This window comes from Salmo salar, chromosome 08 (assembly GCF_965601325.2).
Source record: "Salmo salar chromosome 08, fSalSal1, whole genome shotgun sequence".
NCBI lineage: Eukaryota > Metazoa > Chordata > Actinopteri > Salmoniformes > Salmonidae > Salmo > Salmo salar.
Window position 1 is genome coordinate 1,337,501 of NC_138298.1, and position 15,000 is coordinate 1,352,500.

General features: G+C 41.4%; 29 non-coding genes and 1 pseudogene across 29 annotated transcripts; all 30 read left to right on the forward strand.

Moving 5' to 3' along the window:
- Nucleotides 1-354: 354 nt before the first annotated feature.
- Nucleotides 355-473, forward strand: LOC145884538 (5S ribosomal RNA). Its single transcript, XR_014396116.1, has one exon. It is a non-coding gene; the product is annotated as a 5S ribosomal RNA (ribosomal RNA).
- Nucleotides 474-612: 139 nt separating this feature from the next.
- LOC145851235 (5S ribosomal RNA) lies at nucleotides 613-731 on the forward strand. Its single transcript, XR_014373085.1, has one exon. It is a non-coding gene; the product is annotated as a 5S ribosomal RNA (ribosomal RNA).
- A 409-nt stretch (nucleotides 732-1,140) lies between these two features.
- LOC145851236 (5S ribosomal RNA) lies at nucleotides 1,141-1,259 on the forward strand. Its single transcript, XR_014373086.1, has one exon. It is a non-coding gene; the product is annotated as a 5S ribosomal RNA (ribosomal RNA).
- Nucleotides 1,260-1,668: 409 nt separating this feature from the next.
- LOC145854067 (5S ribosomal RNA) lies at nucleotides 1,669-1,787 on the forward strand. The gene has a single exon (XR_014374952.1). It is a non-coding gene; the product is annotated as a 5S ribosomal RNA (ribosomal RNA).
- Nucleotides 1,788-2,196: 409 nt separating this feature from the next.
- Nucleotides 2,197-2,315, forward strand: LOC145885190 (5S ribosomal RNA). Its single transcript, XR_014396771.1, has one exon. It is a non-coding gene; the product is annotated as a 5S ribosomal RNA (ribosomal RNA).
- Nucleotides 2,316-2,724: 409 nt separating this feature from the next.
- On the forward strand, nucleotides 2,725-2,843 carry LOC145851238 (5S ribosomal RNA). Its single transcript, XR_014373088.1, has one exon. It is a non-coding gene; the product is annotated as a 5S ribosomal RNA (ribosomal RNA).
- A 409-nt stretch (nucleotides 2,844-3,252) lies between these two features.
- Nucleotides 3,253-3,371, forward strand: LOC145851239 (5S ribosomal RNA). Its single transcript, XR_014373089.1, has one exon. It is a non-coding gene; the product is annotated as a 5S ribosomal RNA (ribosomal RNA).
- A 409-nt stretch (nucleotides 3,372-3,780) lies between these two features.
- Nucleotides 3,781-3,899, forward strand: LOC145851240 (5S ribosomal RNA). The gene has a single exon (XR_014373090.1). It is a non-coding gene; the product is annotated as a 5S ribosomal RNA (ribosomal RNA).
- A 409-nt stretch (nucleotides 3,900-4,308) lies between these two features.
- Nucleotides 4,309-4,427, forward strand: LOC145851241 (5S ribosomal RNA). Its single transcript, XR_014373091.1, has one exon. It is a non-coding gene; the product is annotated as a 5S ribosomal RNA (ribosomal RNA).
- Nucleotides 4,428-4,836: 409 nt separating this feature from the next.
- On the forward strand, nucleotides 4,837-4,955 carry LOC145851242 (5S ribosomal RNA). Its single transcript, XR_014373092.1, has one exon. It is a non-coding gene; the product is annotated as a 5S ribosomal RNA (ribosomal RNA).
- Nucleotides 4,956-5,364: 409 nt separating this feature from the next.
- Nucleotides 5,365-5,483, forward strand: LOC145851243 (5S ribosomal RNA). The gene has a single exon (XR_014373093.1). It is a non-coding gene; the product is annotated as a 5S ribosomal RNA (ribosomal RNA).
- A 409-nt stretch (nucleotides 5,484-5,892) lies between these two features.
- LOC145852633 (uncharacterized) lies at nucleotides 5,893-6,011 on the forward strand (annotated as a pseudogene).
- Nucleotides 6,012-6,420: 409 nt separating this feature from the next.
- LOC145852301 (5S ribosomal RNA) lies at nucleotides 6,421-6,539 on the forward strand. The gene has a single exon (XR_014374155.1). It is a non-coding gene; the product is annotated as a 5S ribosomal RNA (ribosomal RNA).
- A 409-nt stretch (nucleotides 6,540-6,948) lies between these two features.
- On the forward strand, nucleotides 6,949-7,067 carry LOC145851244 (5S ribosomal RNA). The gene has a single exon (XR_014373094.1). It is a non-coding gene; the product is annotated as a 5S ribosomal RNA (ribosomal RNA).
- Nucleotides 7,068-7,476: 409 nt separating this feature from the next.
- Nucleotides 7,477-7,595, forward strand: LOC145854068 (5S ribosomal RNA). Its single transcript, XR_014374953.1, has one exon. It is a non-coding gene; the product is annotated as a 5S ribosomal RNA (ribosomal RNA).
- A 409-nt stretch (nucleotides 7,596-8,004) lies between these two features.
- LOC145882442 (5S ribosomal RNA) lies at nucleotides 8,005-8,123 on the forward strand. The gene has a single exon (XR_014394010.1). It is a non-coding gene; the product is annotated as a 5S ribosomal RNA (ribosomal RNA).
- A 139-nt stretch (nucleotides 8,124-8,262) lies between these two features.
- On the forward strand, nucleotides 8,263-8,381 carry LOC145886637 (5S ribosomal RNA). The gene has a single exon (XR_014398222.1). It is a non-coding gene; the product is annotated as a 5S ribosomal RNA (ribosomal RNA).
- Nucleotides 8,382-8,790: 409 nt separating this feature from the next.
- On the forward strand, nucleotides 8,791-8,909 carry LOC145851245 (5S ribosomal RNA). Its single transcript, XR_014373095.1, has one exon. It is a non-coding gene; the product is annotated as a 5S ribosomal RNA (ribosomal RNA).
- Nucleotides 8,910-9,318: 409 nt separating this feature from the next.
- On the forward strand, nucleotides 9,319-9,437 carry LOC145850590 (5S ribosomal RNA). The gene has a single exon (XR_014372438.1). It is a non-coding gene; the product is annotated as a 5S ribosomal RNA (ribosomal RNA).
- Nucleotides 9,438-9,846: 409 nt separating this feature from the next.
- LOC145854069 (5S ribosomal RNA) lies at nucleotides 9,847-9,965 on the forward strand. The gene has a single exon (XR_014374954.1). It is a non-coding gene; the product is annotated as a 5S ribosomal RNA (ribosomal RNA).
- Nucleotides 9,966-10,374: 409 nt separating this feature from the next.
- Nucleotides 10,375-10,493, forward strand: LOC145851246 (5S ribosomal RNA). The gene has a single exon (XR_014373096.1). It is a non-coding gene; the product is annotated as a 5S ribosomal RNA (ribosomal RNA).
- A 409-nt stretch (nucleotides 10,494-10,902) lies between these two features.
- Nucleotides 10,903-11,021, forward strand: LOC145851247 (5S ribosomal RNA). The gene has a single exon (XR_014373097.1). It is a non-coding gene; the product is annotated as a 5S ribosomal RNA (ribosomal RNA).
- A 409-nt stretch (nucleotides 11,022-11,430) lies between these two features.
- Nucleotides 11,431-11,549, forward strand: LOC145854071 (5S ribosomal RNA). The gene has a single exon (XR_014374956.1). It is a non-coding gene; the product is annotated as a 5S ribosomal RNA (ribosomal RNA).
- Nucleotides 11,550-11,958: 409 nt separating this feature from the next.
- Nucleotides 11,959-12,077, forward strand: LOC145882443 (5S ribosomal RNA). Its single transcript, XR_014394011.1, has one exon. It is a non-coding gene; the product is annotated as a 5S ribosomal RNA (ribosomal RNA).
- Nucleotides 12,078-12,486: 409 nt separating this feature from the next.
- LOC145882444 (5S ribosomal RNA) lies at nucleotides 12,487-12,605 on the forward strand. The gene has a single exon (XR_014394012.1). It is a non-coding gene; the product is annotated as a 5S ribosomal RNA (ribosomal RNA).
- A 409-nt stretch (nucleotides 12,606-13,014) lies between these two features.
- LOC145884455 (5S ribosomal RNA) lies at nucleotides 13,015-13,133 on the forward strand. Its single transcript, XR_014396033.1, has one exon. It is a non-coding gene; the product is annotated as a 5S ribosomal RNA (ribosomal RNA).
- A 139-nt stretch (nucleotides 13,134-13,272) lies between these two features.
- LOC145886638 (5S ribosomal RNA) lies at nucleotides 13,273-13,391 on the forward strand. Its single transcript, XR_014398223.1, has one exon. It is a non-coding gene; the product is annotated as a 5S ribosomal RNA (ribosomal RNA).
- Nucleotides 13,392-13,800: 409 nt separating this feature from the next.
- Nucleotides 13,801-13,919, forward strand: LOC145852498 (5S ribosomal RNA). Its single transcript, XR_014374354.1, has one exon. It is a non-coding gene; the product is annotated as a 5S ribosomal RNA (ribosomal RNA).
- A 139-nt stretch (nucleotides 13,920-14,058) lies between these two features.
- LOC145886639 (5S ribosomal RNA) lies at nucleotides 14,059-14,177 on the forward strand. Its single transcript, XR_014398224.1, has one exon. It is a non-coding gene; the product is annotated as a 5S ribosomal RNA (ribosomal RNA).
- A 409-nt stretch (nucleotides 14,178-14,586) lies between these two features.
- LOC145852500 (5S ribosomal RNA) lies at nucleotides 14,587-14,705 on the forward strand. The gene has a single exon (XR_014374356.1). It is a non-coding gene; the product is annotated as a 5S ribosomal RNA (ribosomal RNA).
- The last annotated feature ends 295 nt before the right edge of the window (nucleotides 14,706-15,000 follow it).

Here is a 15,000-nt window from a genome sequence, read left to right on the forward strand (position 1 = left end):
TAAGCATTTAATGATGAATTGACTAAATGCAGCTTCCTGCCTTTTTAATAGGATCAAATTTCCTTGTGTTTTCAATTAGCATCTGCCTTGTATTTATAAGACAAACAAGAATATTGTTGCTGAATGCAGCTTGTGTGTGCTTTGTGCTCCTTTGCCCTGTTCAAATGATGAAAGGAAATAAAGTTTGTATTTTATCCAACTACCTGTGCTAAAAAGTGATGGGAACAGTGTTTGTAATTTCTTCTACTTTTTCAGTGACACAAAGTTCAAGCTGCTTATCTAATTGGTGAAAATGCAATGTCTGTTTATCACACTCACTTTGACTATATATGTTGTAGCAAGAGATTGTTTCTCGCTTACGGCCATACCAGCCTGGGTACGCCCGATCTCGTCTGATCTCGGAAGCTAAGCAGGGTCGGGCCTGGTTAGTACTTGGATGGGAGACCGCCTGGGAATAGCAGGTGCTGTAAGCATTTTGTCCACGAGGGGGTGCTCTTGCACTATTTCATCAGCAACACTGCCTTGTATTAAGCATTTAATGATGAATTGACTAAATGTCTGTTTTATCAGACTCACTTTGACTATATATGTTGTAGCAAGAGATTGTTTCTCGCATACGGCCATACCAGCCTGGGTACGCCCGATCTCGTCTGATTTCGGAAGCGAAGCAGGGTCGGGCCTGGTTAGTACTTGGATGGGAGACCGCCTGGGAATACCAGGTGCTGTAAGCATTTTGTCCACGAGGGTGTGCCCCTGCACTATTTCATCAGCAACACTGCCTTGTAGTAAGCATTTAATGATGAATTGACTAAATGCAGCTTCCTGCCTTTTTAATAGGATCAAATTTCCTTGTGTTTTCAATTAGCATCTGCCTTGTATTTATAAGACAAACAAGAATATTGTTGCTGAATGCAGCTTGTGTGTGCTTTGTGCTCCTTTGCCCTGTTCAAATGATGAAAGGAAATAAAGTTTGTATTTTATCCAACTACCTGTGCTAAAAAGTGATGGGAACTGTGTTTATAATTTCTTCTACTTTTTCAGTGACACAAAGTTCAAGCTGCTTATCTAATTGGTGAAAATGCAATGTCTGTTTATCACACTCACTTTGACTATATATGTTGTAGCAAGAGATTGTTTCTCGCATACGGCCATACCAGCCTGGGTACGCCCGATCTCGTCTGATTTCGGAAGCGAAGCAGGGTCGGGCCTGGTTAGTACTTGGATGGGAGACCGCCTGGGAATACCAGGTGCTGTAAGCATTTTGTCCACGAGGGTGTGCCCCTGCACTATTTCATCAGCAACACTGCCTTGTAGTAAGCATTTAATGATGAATTGACTAAATGCAGCTTCCTGCCTTTTTAATAGGATCAAATTTCCTTGTGTTTTCAATTAGCATCTGCCTTGTATTTATAAGACAAACAAGAATATTGTTGCTGAATGCAGCTTGTGTGTGCTTTGTGCTCCTTTGCCCTGTTCAAATGATGAAAGGAAATAAAGTTTGTATTTTATCCAACTACCTGTGCTAAAAAGTGATGGGAACAGTGTTTATAATTTCTTCTACTTTTTCAGTGACACAAAGTTCAAGCTGCTTATCTAATTGGTGAAAATGCAATGTCTGTTTATCAGACTCATTTTGACTATATATGTTGTAGCAAGAGATTGTTTCTCGCTTACGGCCATACCAGCCTGGGTACGCCCGATCTCGTCTGATCTCGGAAGCTAAGCAGGGTCGGGCCTGGTTAGTACTTGGATGGGAGACCGCCTGGGAATACCAGGTGCTGTAAGCATTTTGTCCACGAGGGTGTGCCCCTGCACTATTTCATCAGCAACACTGCCTTGTAGTAAGCATTTAATGATGAATTGACTAAATGCAGCGTCCTGCCTTTTTAATAGGATCAAATTTCCTTGTGTTTTCAATTAGCATCTGCCTTGTATTTATAAGACAAACAAGAATATTGTTGCTGAATGCAGCTTGTGTGTGCTTTGTGCTCCTTTGCCCTGTTCAAATGATGAAAGGAAATAAAGTTTGTATTTTATCCAACTACCTGTGCTAAAAAGTGATGGGAACAGTGTTTATAATTTCTTCTACTTTTTCAGTGACACAAAGTTCAAGCTGCTTATCTAATTGGTGAAAATGCAATGTCTGTTTATCAGACTCATTTTGACTATATATGTTGTAGCAAGAGATTGTTTCTCGCTTACGGCCATACCAGCCTGGGTACGCCCGATCTCGTCTGATCTCGGAAGCTAAGCAGGGTCGGGCCTGGTTACTACTTGGATGGGAGACCGCCTGGGAATACCAGGTGCTGTAAGCATTTTGTCCACGAGGGTGTGCCCCTGCACTATTTCATCAGCAACACTGCCTTGTAGTAAGCATTTAATGATGAATTGACTAAATGCAGCTTCCTGCCTTTTTAATAGGATCAAATTTCCTTGTGTTTTCAATTAGCATCTGCCTTGTATTTATAAGACAAACAAGAATATTGTTGCTGAATGCAGCTTGTGTGTGCTTTGTGCTCCTTTGCCCTGTTCAAATGATGAAAGGAAATAAAGTTTGTATTTTATCCAACTACCTGTGCTAAAAAGTGATGGGAACAGTGTTTGTAATTTCTTCTACTTTTTCAGTGACACAAAGTTCAAGCTGCTTATCTAATTGGTGAAAATGCAATGTCTGTTTATCACACTCACTTTGACTATATATGTTGTAGCAAGAGATTGTTTCTCGCATACGGCCATACCAGCCTGGGTACGCCCGATCTCGTCTGATTTCGGAAGCGAAGCAGGGTCGGGCCTGGTTAGTACTTGGATGGGAGACCGCCTGGGAATACCAGGTGCTGTAAGCATTTTGTCCACGAGGGTGTGCCCCTGCACTATTTCATCAGCAACACTGCCTTGTAGTAAGCATTTAATGATGAATTGACTAAATGCAGCTTCCTGCCTTTTTAATAGGATCAAATTTCCTTGTGTTTTCAATTAGCATCTGCCTTGTATTTATAAGACAAACAAGAATATTGTTGCTGAATGCAGCTTGTGTGTGCTTTGTGCTCCTTTGCCCTGTTCAAATGATGAAAGGAAATAAAGTTTGTATTTTATCCAACTACCTGTGCTAAAAAGTGATGGGAACTGTGTTTATAATTTCTTCTACTTTTTCAGTGACACAAAGTTCAAGCTGCTTATCTAATTGGTGAAAATGCAATGTCTGTTTATCACACTCACTTTGACTATATATGTTGTAGCAAGAGATTGTTTCTCGCATACGGCCATACCAGCCTGGGTACGCCCGATCTCGTCTGATTTCGGAAGCGAAGCAGGGTCGGGCCTGGTTAGTACTTGGATGGGAGACCGCCTGGGAATACCAGGTGCTGTAAGCATTTTGTCCACGAGGGTGTGCCCCTGCACTATTTCATCAGCAACACTGCCTTGTAGTAAGCATTTAATGATGAATTGACTAAATGCAGCTTCCTGCCTTTTTAATAGGATCAAATTTCCTTGTGTTTTCAATTAGCATCTGCCTTGTATTTATAAGACAAACAAGAATATTGTTGCTGAATGCAGCTTGTGTGTGCTTTGTGCTCCTTTGCCCTGTTCAAATGATGAAAGGAAATAAAGTTTGTATTTTATCCAACTACCTGTGCTAAAAAGTGATGGGAACAGTGTTTATAATTTCTTCTACTTTTTCAGTGACACAAAGTTCAAGCTGCTTATCTAATTGGTGAAAATGCAATGTCTGTTTATCACACTCACTTTGACTATATATGTTGTAGCAAGAGATTGTTTCTCGCATACGGCCATACCAGCCTGGGTACGCCCGATCTCGTCTGATTTCGGAAGCGAAGCAGGGTCGGGCCTGGTTAGTACTTGGATGGGAGACCGCCTGGGAATACCAGGTGCTGTAAGCATTTTGTCCACGAGGGTGTGCCCCTGCACTATTTCATCAGCAACACTGCCTTGTAGTAAGCATTTAATGATGAATTGACTAAATGCAGCTTCCTGCCTTTTTAATAGGATCAAATTTCCTTGTGTTTTCAATTAGCATCTGCCTTGTATTTATAAGACAAACAAGAATATTGTTGCTGAATGCAGCTTGTGTGTGCTTTGTGCTCCTTTGCCCTGTTCAAATGATGAAAGGAAATAAAGTTTGTATTTTATCCAACTACCTGTGCTAAAAAGTGATGGGAACTGTGTTTATAATTTCTTCTACTTTTTCAGTGACACAAAGTTCAAGCTGCTTATCTAATTGGTGAAAATGCAATGTCTGTTTATCACACTCACTTTGACTATATATGTTGTAGCAAGAGATTGTTTCTCGCATACGGCCATACCAGCCTGGGTACGCCCGATCTCGTCTGATTTCGGAAGCGAAGCAGGGTCGGGCCTGGTTAGTACTTGGATGGGAGACCGCCTGGGAATACCAGGTGCTGTAAGCATTTTGTCCACGAGGGTGTGCCCCTGCACTATTTCATCAGCAACACTGCCTTGTAGTAAGCATTTAATGATGAATTGACTAAATGCAGCTTCCTGCCTTTTTAATAGGATCAAATTTCCTTGTGTTTTCAATTAGCATCTGCCTTGTATTTATAAGACAAACAAGAATATTGTTGCTGAATGCAGCTTGTGTGTGCTTTGTGCTCCTTTGCCCTGTTCAAATGATGAAAGGAAATAAAGTTTGTATTTTATCCAACTACCTGTGCTAAAAAGTGATGGGAACAGTGTTTATAATTTCTTCTACTTTTTCAGTGACACAAAGTTCAAGCTGCTTATCTAATTGGTGAAAATGCAATGTCTGTTTATCACACTCACTTTGACTATATATGTTGTAGCAAGAGATTGTTTCTCGCATACGGCCATACCAGCCTGGGTACGCCCGATCTCGTCTGATTTCGGAAGCGAAGCAGGGTCGGGCCTGGTTAGTACTTGGATGGGAGACCGCCTGGGAATACCAGGTGCTGTAAGCATTTTGTCCACGAGGGTGTGCCCCTGCACTATTTCATCAGCAACACTGCCTTGTAGTAAGCATTTAATGATGAATTGACTAAATGCAGCTTCCTGCCTTTTTAATAGGATCAAATTTCCTTGTGTTTTCAATTAGCATCTGCCTTGTATTTATAAGACAAACAAGAATATTGTTGCTGAATGCAGCTTGTGTGTGCTTTGTGCTCCTTTGCCCTGTTCAAATGATGAAAGGAAATAAAGTTTGTATTTTATCCAACTACCTGTGCTAAAAAGTGATGGGAACTGTGTTTATAATTTCTTCTACTTTTTCAGTGACACAAAGTTCAAGCTGCTTATCTAATTGGTGAAAATGCAATGTCTGTTTATCACACTCACTTTGACTATATATGTTGTAGCAAGAGATTGTTTCTCGCATACGGCCATACCAGCCTGGGTACGCCCGATCTCGTCTGATTTCGGAAGCGAAGCAGGGTCGGGCCTGGTTAGTACTTGGATGGGAGACCGCCTGGGAATACCAGGTGCTGTAAGCATTTTGTCCACGAGGGTGTGCCCCTGCAATATTTCATCAGCAACACTGCCTTGTAGTAAGCATTTAATGATGAATTGACTAAATGCAGCTTCCTGCCTTTTTAATAGGATCAAATTTCCTTGTGTTTTCAATTAGCATCTGCCTTGTATTTATAAGACAAACAAGAATATTGTTGCTGAATGCAGCTTGTGTGTGCTTTGTGCTCCTTTGCCCTGTTCAAATGATGAAAGGAAATAAAGTTTGTATTTTATCCAACTACCTGTGCTAAAAAGTGATGGGAACTGTGTTTATAATTTCTTCTACTTTTTCAGTGACACAAAGTTCAAGCTGCTTATCTAATTGGTGAAAATGCAATGTCTGTTTATCACACTCACTTTGACTATATATGTTGTAGCAAGAGATTGTTTCTCGCATACGGCCATACCAGCCTGGGTACGTCCGATCTCGTCTGATTTCGGAAGCGAAGCAGGGTCGGGCCTGGTTAGTACTTGGATGGGAGACCGCCTGGGAATACCAGGTGCTGTAAGCATTTTGTCCACGAGGGTGTGCCCCTGCACTATTTCATCAGCAACACTGCCTTGTAGTAAGCATTTAATGATGAATTGACTAAATGCAGCTTCCTGCCTTTTTAATAGGATCAAATTTCCTTGTGTTTTCAATTAGCATCTGCCTTGTATTTATAAGACAAACAAGAATATTGTTGCTGAATGCAGCTTGTGTGTGCTTTGTGCTCCTTTGCCCTGTTCAAATGATGAAAGGAAATAAAGTTTGTATTTTATCCAACTACCTGTGCTAAAAAGTGATGGGAACAGTGTTTATAATTTCTTCTACTTTTTCAGTGACACAAAGTTCAAGCTGCTTATCTAATTGGTGAAAATGCAATGTCTGTTTATCACACTCACTTTGACTATATATGTTGTAGCAAGAGATTGTTTCTCGCATACGGCCATACCAGCCTGGGTACGCCTGATCTCGTCTGATTTCGGAAGCGAAGCAGGGTCGGGCCTGGTTAGTACTTGGATGGGAGACCGCCTGGGAATACCAGGTGCTGTAAGCATTTTGTCCACGAGGGTGTGCCCCTGCACTATTTCATCAGCAACACTGCCTTGTAGTAAGCATTTAATGATGAATTGACTAAATGCAGCTTCCTGCCTTTTTAATAGGATCAAATTTCCTTGTGTTTTCAATTAGCATCTGCCTTGTATTTATAAGACAAACAAGAATATTGTTGCTGAATGCAGCTTGTGTGTGCTTTGTGCTCCTTTGCCCTGTTCAAATGATGAAAGGAAATAAAGTTTGTATTTTATCCAACTACCTGTGCTAAAAAGTGATGGGAACTGTGTTTATAATTTCTTCTACTTTTTCAGTGACACAAAGTTCAAGCTGCTTATCTAATTGGTGAAAATGCAATGTCTGTTTATCACACTCACTTTGACTATATATGTTGTAGCAAGAGATTGTTTCTCGCATACGGCCATACCAGCCTGGGTACGCCCGATCTCGTCTGATTTCGGAAGCGAAGCAGGGTCGGGCCTGGTTAGTACTTGGATGGGAGACCGCCTGGGAATACCAGGTGCTGTAAGCATTTTGTCCACGAGGGTGTGCCCCTGCACTATTTCATCAGCAACACTGCCTTGTAGTAAGCATTTAATGATGAATTGACTAAATGCAGCTTCCTGCCTTTTTAATAGGATCAAATTTCCTTGTGTTTTCAATTAGCATCTGCCTTGTATTTATAAGACAAACAAGAATATTGTTGCTGAATGCAGCTTGTGTGTGCTTTGTGCTCCTTTGCCCTGTTCAAATGATGAAAGGAAATAAAGTTTGTATTTTATCCAACTACCTGTGCTAAAAAGTGATGGGAACAGTGTTTATAATTTCTTCTACTTTTTCAGTGACACAAAGTTCAAGCTGCTTATCTAATTGGTGAAAATGCAATGTCTGTTTATCAGACTCATTTTGACTATATATGTTGTAGCAAGAGATTGTTTCTCGCTTACGGCCATACCAGCCTGGGTACGCCCGATCTCGTCTGATCTCGGAAGCTAAGCAGGGTCGGGCCTGGTTAGTACTTGGATGGGAGACCGCCTGGGAATACCAGGTGCTGTAAGCATTTTGTCCACGAGGGTGTGCCCCTGCACTATTTCATCAGCAACACTGCCTTGTAGTAAGCATTTAATGATGAATTGACTAAATGCAGCTTCCTGCCTTTTTAATAGGATCAAATTTCCTTGTGTTTTCAATTAGCATCTGCCTTGTATTTATAAGACAAACAAGAATATTGTTGCTGAATGCAGCTTGTGTGTGCTTTGTGCTCCTTTGCCCTGTTCAAATGATGAAAGGAAATAAAGTTTGTATTTTATCCAACTACCTGTGCTAAAAAGTGATGGGAACAGTGTTTGTAATTTCTTCTACTTTTTCAGTGACACAAAGTTCAAGCTGCTTATCTAATTGGTGAAAATGCAATGTCTGTTTATCACACTCACTTTGACTATATATGTTGTAGCAAGAGATTGTTTCTCGCTTACGGCCATACCAGCCTGGGTACGCCCGATCTCGTCTGATCTCGGAAGCGAAGCAGGGTCGGGCCTGGTTAGTACTTGGATGGGAGACCGCCTGGGAATACCAGGTGCTGTAAGCATTTTGTCCACGAGGGGGTGCTCTTGCACTATTTCATCAGCAACACTGCCTTGTATTAAGCATTTAATGATGAATTGACTAAATGTCTGTTTTATCAGACTCACTTTGACTATATATGTTGTAGCAAGAGATTGTTTCTCGCTTACGGCCATACCAGCCTGGGTACGCCCGATCTTGTCTGATCTCGGAAGCGAAGCAGGGTCGGGCCTGGTTAGTACTTGGATGGGAGACCGCCTGGGAATACCAGGTGCTGTAAGCATTTTGTCCACGAGGGTGTGCCCCTGCACTATTTCATCAGCAACACTGCCTTGTAGTAAGCATTTAATGATGAATTGACTAAATGCAGCTTCCTGCCTTTTTAATAGGATCAAATTTCCTTGTGTTTTCAATTAGCATCTGCCTTGTATTTATAAGACAAACAAGAATATTGTTGCTGAATGCAGCTTGTGTGTGCTTTGTGCTCCTTTGCCCTGTTCAAATGATGAAAGGAAATAAAGTTTGTATTTTATCCAACTACCTGTGCTAAAAAGTGATGGGAACAGTGTTTATAATTTCTTCTACTTTTTCAGTGACACAAAGTTCAAGCTGCTTATCTAATTGGTGAAAATGCAATGTCTGTTTATCACACTCACTTTGACTATATATGTTGTAGCAAGAGATTGTTTCTCGCATACGGCCATACCAGCCTGGGTACGCCCGATCTCGTCTGATTTCGGAAGCGAAGCAGGGTCGGGCCTGGTTAGTACTTGGATGGGAGACCGCCTGGGAATACCAGGTGCTGTAAGCATTTTGTCCACGAGGGTGTGCCCCTGCACTATTTCATCAGCAACACTGCCTTGTAGTAAGCATTTAATGATGAATTGACTAAATGCAGCTTCCTGCCTTTTTAATAGGATCAAATTTCCTTGTGTTTTCAATTAGCATCTGCCTTGTATTTATAAGACAAACAAGAATATTGTTGCTGAATGCAGCTTGTGTGTGCTTTGTGCTCCTTTGCCCTGTTCAAATGATGAAAGGAAATAAAGTTTGTATTTTATCCAACTACCTGTGCTAAAAAGTGATGGGAACTGTGTTTATAATTTCTTCTACTTTTTCAGTGACACAAAGTTCAAGCTGCTTATCTAATTGGTGAAAATGCAATGTCTGTTTATCACACTCACTTTGACTATATATGTTGTAGCAAGAGATTGTTTCTCGCATACGGCCATACCAGCCTGGGTACGCCCGATCTCATCTGATTTCGGAAGCGAAGCAGGGTCGGGCCTGGTTAGTACTTGGATGGGAGACCGCCTGGGAATACCAGGTGCTGTAAGCATTTTGTCCACGAGGGTGTGCCCCTGCACTATTTCATCAGCAACACTGCCTTGTAGTAAGCATTTAATGATGAATTGACTAAATGCAGCTTCCTGCCTTTTTAATAGGATCAAATTTCCTTGTGTTTTCAATTAGCATCTGCCTTGTATTTATAAGACAAACAAGAATATTGTTGCTGAATGCAGCTTGTGTGTGCTTTGTGCTCCTTTGCCCTGTTCAAATGATGAAAGGAAATAAAGTTTGTATTTTATCCAACTACCTGTGCTAAAAAGTGATGGGAACAGTGTTTATAATTTCTTCTACTTTTTCAGTGACACAAAGTTCAAGCTGCTTATCTAATTGGTGAAAATGCAATGTCTGTTTATCAGACTCATTTTGACTATATATGTTGTAGCAAGAGATTGTTTCTCGCTTACGGCCATACCAGCCTGGGTACGCCCGATCTCGTCTGATCTCGGAAGCTAAGCAGGGTCGGGCCTGGTTAGTACTTGGATGGGAGACCGCCTGGGAATACCAGGTGCTGTAAGCATTTTGTCCACGAGGGTGTGCCCCTGCACTATTTCATCAGCAACACTGCCTTGTAGTAAGCATTTAATGATGAATTGACTAAATGCAGCTTCCTGCCTTTTTAATAGGATCAAATTTCCTTGTGTTTTCAATTAGCATCTGCCTTGTATTTATAAGACAAACAAGAATATTGTTGCTGAATGCAGCTTGTGTGTGCTTTGTGCTCCTTTGCCCTGTTCAAATGATGAAAGGAAATAAAGTTTGTATTTTATCCAACTACCTGTGCTAAAAAGTGATGGGAACAGTGTTTGTAATTTCTTCTACTTTTTCAGTGACACAAAGTTCAAGCTGCTTATCTAATTGGTGAAAATGCAATGTCTGTTTATCACACTCACTTTGACTATATATGTTGTAGCAAGAGATTGTTTCTCGCATACGGCCATACCAGCCTGGGTACGCCCGATCTCGTCTGATTTCGGAAGCGAAGCAGGGTCGGGCCTGGTTAGTACTTGGATGGGAGACCGCCTGGGAATACCAGGTGCTGTAAGCATTTTGTCCACGAGGGTGTGCCCCTGCACTATTTCATCAGCAACACTGCCTTGTAGTAAGCATTTAATGATGAATTGACTAAATGCAGCTTCCTGCCTTTTTAATAGGATCAAATTTCCTTGTGTTTTCAATTAGCATCTGCCTTGTATTTATAAGACAAACAAGAATATTGTTGCTGAATGCAGCTTGTGTGTGCTTTGTGCTCCTTTGCCCTGTTCAAATGATGAAAGGAAATAAAGTTTGTATTTTATCCAACTACCTGTGCTAAAAAGTGATGGGAACTGTGTTTATAATTTCTTCTACTTTTTCAGTGACACAAAGTTCAAGCTGCTTATCTAATTGGTGAAAATGCAATGTCTGTTTATCACACTCACTTTGACTATATATGTTGTAGCAAGAGATTGTTTCTCGCATACGGCCATACCAGCCTGGGTACGCCCGATCTCGTCTGATTTCGGAAGCGAAGCAGGGTCGGGCCTGGTTAGTACTTGGATGGGAGACCGCCTGGGAATACCAGGTGCTGTAAGCATTTTGTCCACGAGGGTGTGCCCCTGCACTATTTCATCAGCAACACTGCCTTGTAGTAAGCATTTAATGATGAATTGACTAAATGCAGCTTCCTGCCTTTTTAATAGGATCAAATTTCCTTGTGTTTTCAATTAGCATCTGCCTTGTATTTATAAGACAAACAAGAATATTGTTGCTGAATGCAGCTTGTGTGTGCTTTGTGCTCCTTTGCCCTGTTCAAATGATGAAAGGAAATAAAGTTTGTATTTTATCCAACTACCTGTGCTAAAAAGTGATGGGAACAGTGTTTATAATTTCTTCTACTTTTTCAGTGACACAAAGTTCAAGCTGCTTATCTAATTGGTGAAAATGCAATGTCTGTTTATCAGACTCATTTTGACTATATATGTTGTAGCAAGAGATTGTTTCTCGCTTACGGCCATACCAGCCTGGGTACGCCCGATCTCGTCTGATCTCGGAAGCTAAGCAGGGTCGGGCCTGGTTAGTACTTGGATGGGAGACCGCCTGGGAATACCAGGTGCTGTAAGCATTTTGTCCACGAGGGTGTGCCCCTGCACTATTTCATCAGCAACACTGCCTTGTAGTAAGCATTTAATGATGAATTGACTAAATGCAGCTTCCTGCCTTTTTAATAGGATCAAATTTCCTTGTGTTTTCAATTAGCATCTGCCTTGTATTTATAAGACAAACAAGAATATTGTTGCTGAATGCAGCTTGTGTGTGCTTTGTGCTCCTTTGCCCTGTTCAAATGATGAAAGGAAATAAAGTTTGTATTTTATCCAACTACCTGTGCTAAAAAGTGATGGGAACAGTGTTTGTAATTTCTTCTACTTTTTCAGTGACACAAAGTTCAAGCTGCTTATCTAATTGGTGAAAATGCAATGTCTGTTTATCACACTCACTTTGACTATATATGTTGTAGCAAGAGATTGTTTCTCGCTTACGGCCATACCAGCCTGGGTACGCCCGATCTCGTCTGATCTCGGAAGCGAAGCAGGGTCGGGCCTGGTTAGTACTTGGATGGGAGACCGCCTGGGAATACCAGGTGCTGTAAGCATTTTGTCCACGAGGGTGTGCCCCTGCACTATTTCATCAGCAACACTGCCTTGTAGTAAGCATTTAATGATGAATTGACTAAATGCAGCTTCCTGCCTTTTTAATAGGATCAAATTTCCTTGTGTTTTCAATTAGCATCTGCCTTGTATTTATAAGACAAACAAGAATATTGTTGCTGAATGCAGCTTGTGTGTGCTTTGTGCTCCTTTGCCCTGTTCAAATGATGAAAGGAAATAAAGTTTGTATTTTATCCAACTACCTGTGCTAAAAAGTGATGGGAACAGTGTTTGTAATTTCTTCTACTTTTTCAGTGACACAAAGTTCAAGCTGCTTATCTAATTGGTGAAAATGCAATGTCTGTTTATCACACTCACTTTGACTATATATGTTGTAGCAAGAGATTTTTTCTCGCTTACGGCCATACCAGCCTGGGTACGCCCGATCTCGTCTGATCTCGGAAGCGAAGCAGGGTCGGGCCTGGTTAGTACTTGGATGGGAGACCGCCTGGGAATACCAGGTGCTGTAAGCATTTTGTCCACGAGGGTGTGCCCCTGCACTATTTCATCAGCAACACTGCCTTGTAGTAAGCATTTAATGATGAATTGACTAAATGCAGCTTCCTGCATTTTTAATAGCATCAAATTTCCTTGTGTTTTCAATTAGCATCTGCCTTGTATTTATAAGACAAACAAGAATATTGTTGCTGAATGCAGCTTGTGTGTGCTTTGTGCTCCTTTGCCCTGTTCAAATGATGAAAGGAAATAAAGTTTGTATTTTATCCAACTACCTGTGCTAAAAAGTGATGGGAACAGTGTTTATAATTTCTTCTACTTTTTCAGTGACACAAAGTTCAAGCTGCTTATCTAATTGGTGAAAATGCAATGTCTGTTTATCAGACTCATTTTGACTATATATGTTGTAGCAAGAGATTGTTTCTCGCTTACGGCCATACCAGCCTGGGTACGCCCGATCTCGTCTGATCTCGGAAGCTAAGCAGGGTCGGGTCTGGTTAGTACTTGGATGGGAGACCGCCTGGGAATACCAGGTGCTGTAAGCATTTTGTCCACGAGGGGGTGCTCTTGCACTATTTCATCAGCAACACTGCCTTGTATTAAGCATTTAATGATGAATTGACTAAATGTCTGTTTTATCAGACTCACTTTGACTATATATGTTGTAGCAAGAGATTGTTTCTCGCTTACGGCCATACCAGCCTGGGTACGCCCGATCTTGTCTGATCTCGGAAGCGAAGCAGGGTCGGGCCTGGTTAGTACTTGGATGGGAGACCGCCTGGGAATACCAGGTGCTGTAAGCATTTTGTCCACGAGGGTGTGCCCCTGCACTATTTCATCAGCAACACTGCCTTGTAGTAAGCATTTAATGATGAATTGACTAAATGCAGCTTCCTGCCTTTTTAATAGGATCAAATTTCCTTGTGTTTTCAATTAGCATCTGCCTTGTATTTATAAGACAAACAAGAATATTGTTGCTGAATGCAGCTTGTGTGTGCTTTGTGCTCCTTTGCCCTGTTCAAATGATGAAAGGAAATAAAGTTTGTATTTTATCCAACTACCTGTGCTAAAAAGTGATGGGAACAGTGTTTATAATTTCTTCTACTTTTTCAGTGACACAAAGTTCAAGCTGCTTATCTAATTGGTGAAAATGCAATGTCTGTTTATCACACTCACTTTGACTATATATGTTGTAGCAAGAGATTGTTTCTCGCATACGGCCATACCAGCCTGGGTACGCCCGGTCTCGTCTGATTTCGGAAGCGAAGCAGGGTCGGGCCTGGTTAGTACTTGGATGGGAGACCGCCTGGGAATACCAGGTGCTGTAAGCATTTTGTCCACGAGGGGGTGCTCTTGCACTATTTCATCAGCAACACTGCCTTGTATTAAGCATTTAATGATGAATTGACTAAATGTCTGTTTTATCAGACTCACTTTGACTATATATGTTGTAGCAAGAGAGTGTTTCTCGCTTACGGCCATACCAGCCTGGGTACGCCCGATCTTGTCTGATCTCGGAAGCGAAGCAGGGTCGGGCCTGGTTAGTACTTGGATGGGAGACCGCCTGGGAATACCAGGTGCTGTAAGCATTTTGTCCACGAGGGTGTGCCCCTGCACTATTTCATCAGCAACACTGCCTTGTAGTAAGCATTTAATGATGAATTGACTAAATGCAGCTTCCTGCCTTTTTAATAGGATCAAATTTCCTTGTGTTTTCAATTAGCATCTGCCTTGTATTTATAAGACAAACAAGAATATTGTTGCTGAATGCAGCTTGTGTGTGCTTTGTGCTCCTTTGCCCTGTTCAAATGATGAAAGGAAATAAAGTTTGTATTTTATCCAACTACCTGTGCTAAAAAGTGATGGGAACAGTGTTTATAATTTCTTCTACTTTTTCAGTGACACAAAGTTCAAGCTGCTTATCTAATTGGTGAAAATGCAATGTCTGTTTATCACACTCACTTTGACTATATATGTTGTAGCAAGAGATTGTTTCTCGCATACGGCCATACCAGCCTGGGTACGCCCGGTCTCGTCTGATTTCGGAAGCGAAGCAGGGTCGGGCCTGGTTAGTACTTGGATGGGAGACCGCCTGGGAATACCAGGTGCTGTAAGCATTTTGTCCACGAGGGTGTGCCCCTGCACCATTTCATCAGCAACACTGCCTTGTAGTAAGCATTTAATGATGAATTGACTAAATGCAGCTTCCTGCCTTTTTAATAGGATCAAATTTCCTTGTGTTTTCAATGAGCATCTGCCTTGTATTTATAAGACAAACAAGAATATTGTTGCTGAATGCAGCTTGTGTGTGCTTTGTGCTCCTTTGCCCTGTTCAAATGATGAAAGGAAATAAAGTTTGTATTTTATCCAACTACCTGTGCTAAAAAGTGATGGGAACAGTGTTTGTAATTT